Source organism: Urocitellus parryii, chromosome 2 (assembly GCF_045843805.1).
Source record: "Urocitellus parryii isolate mUroPar1 chromosome 2, mUroPar1.hap1, whole genome shotgun sequence".
NCBI lineage: Eukaryota > Metazoa > Chordata > Mammalia > Rodentia > Sciuridae > Urocitellus > Urocitellus parryii.
In genome coordinates this window covers 169,698,076-169,700,037 of record NC_135532.1, presented here as the reverse complement: position 1 = coordinate 169,700,037, position 1,962 = coordinate 169,698,076, and the positions used below count along the sequence as shown (strand labels likewise).

The 1,962-nt window shown below is 56.1% G+C and overlaps 1 non-coding gene across 1 annotated transcript; it reads left to right on the top strand.

Annotated features, from left to right (window-relative positions):
- The first annotated feature begins 1,598 nt into the window (after positions 1-1,598).
- LOC113188326 (small nucleolar RNA U13) lies at positions 1,599-1,700 on the top strand. The gene has a single exon (XR_003301530.1). It is a non-coding gene; the product is annotated as a small nucleolar RNA U13 (small nucleolar RNA).
- The last annotated feature ends 262 nt before the right edge of the window (positions 1,701-1,962 follow it).

Below are 1,962 nucleotides of genomic sequence, written 5' to 3'. Positions count from 1 at the left end.
CCCTTGCAGGTGCGGGCGGCGGCTGTGCCCCTACTCCAATTGGGGTGACGTGTCTATCACGCTGGCGGCTCTCTGGGCCTGTTCCGGGAGTGGAAGGCGGCTCTGCTCTGTCCCTATTCCAATTGGGGTGTCGTGACTACAATGCTGGCAGATCGCTGGGCCTGTTCCGGGCGTGGGCGGTGGGCTTGGCTGGCGGGATTCCACCTAATGGCAGTCCCTAACCTCCCTGCTTGCTAATTAATGGCTTCTCTGAGGCGCCACGCCTTCTGTAGCTGCGGGGCAGGCCGCGCGAATCAGTTGGCCAGGATCTCTGGGGTCCTGCTGCTGGCTGTTTTGATGTTGCAAGCTGTTGGAGAGTGGTGGTGTATTCTTCAGCTTTCCCGGATGGTGGCCACTGACTGCCTGGATGGAGTGTCCACTGTTTTGATGTTGCACTCTGAAGGAGAGTGGCGGTGTATCCTTCAGCTTTCCCGGATGGTGGCCGCTGACTGCCTCGGTGGAGTGTCCGCTGTGGGGGATGGGACTGTACCGCTTCCTTCCCCTTCTGAGATCCCGTGCTCGGCCCAAGGGTCCGTGTGGGCTTGGCTGGTGGGATTCCACCTAATGGCCTTCCCTAACCTCCCTGCTTGCCAATTAATGGCTTCACTGAGGCGCCACGCCTTCTGTAGCCGCAGGGCAGGCCACGCGAATCAGTTGGCCTGGATCTCCGGGCCCTGCTGCAGGCTGCTGGGATCCCTGGCACTCTATCACTTTGATTTTTTCTGCTTGCCCCTCCCCCAGCGCTGGCTAGCCAGGTTTCCTTTTGGCTGCTACTGGGAGGAGGGGTTGGAGGTCAGGTGTCTCTGGTTTCCCCCTAGCCTGTATGGAGGCTCAGCTTGATACTCCCTCTCCCGGCAAGCCTAGGAGAGATTTTATGCGAATTCCCGCTGTCTGGGGGGTGAGCTGAATGACACCGACCTGTTTTGATGTCGCACTCTGAAGGAGAGTGGCGGTGTATCCTTCAGCTTTCCCGGATGGTGGCCGCTGCTGACTGCCTCGGCGGAGTGTCCGCTGTGGGGGATGGGACTGTACCGCTTCCTTCCCCTTCTGAGAACCCGTGCTCGGCCCAAGGGTCCGTGTGGGCTTGGCTGGTGGGATTCCACCTAATGGCCTTCCCTAACCTCCCTGATTGCCAATTAATGGCTTCACTGAGGCGCCACGCCTTCTGTAGCCGCAGGGCAGGCCACGCGAATCAGTTGGCCTGGATCTCCGGGCCCTGCTGCAGGCTGCTGGGATCCCTGGCACTCTATCAGTTCTCACTTTTTAATGCAGCAACAAACCCTTTCTGATTTGGTTCCTGTCAAGTTCATCTGGGGCTCTCTCCCCTTGCCTCTAGCTCACGGTGGAACACTTCCTTGAGCTTCCATTTGCTTGGCGGGTGCTTTTTTCTCCTTTAGGCCTATTATGGCTGAATTGTGTCCCCCCAAAGCCCTTGCCCCCTCAGAGTGGGGCTGTATTTGGAGGTGGGGGTCTTAAAAGAGGTGATTAAATTAAAATGAGACCCTTAGGGTGGACCTTAATCCAGTATGACCGATGTCCACCTAAGAAGAGGAAACCAGATCCTTGGGTTCATATGCGTGATGACTGGGTGTTCACGCTCTTGTGTGAGATGTGCCTCGCTCTAAACCTTGTCATGACATCGGCACATTACCCCTCTGATGTGGGAAAAAAAAGAAGAGGAAATCAGGGCACCAATACACCAGGGGAAGACCATGTGAGGACACAGGGAGCAGAGGGGCCACAAGGCCAGGACAGAGGCTGCAGAAGAAACCAACCCTGCAACACCTCCATCTCTGTCTGCCAACCTCCAGAGTTGTCAGAAAATAAGTTTCTGTTGTTTAATAAAATAAGTTTCAGTCTGCGGTACTTTGTTGTGACAGTTTTAGCAGACTAGTACCTAGTCTAAGCCAAGGTATCATTTCC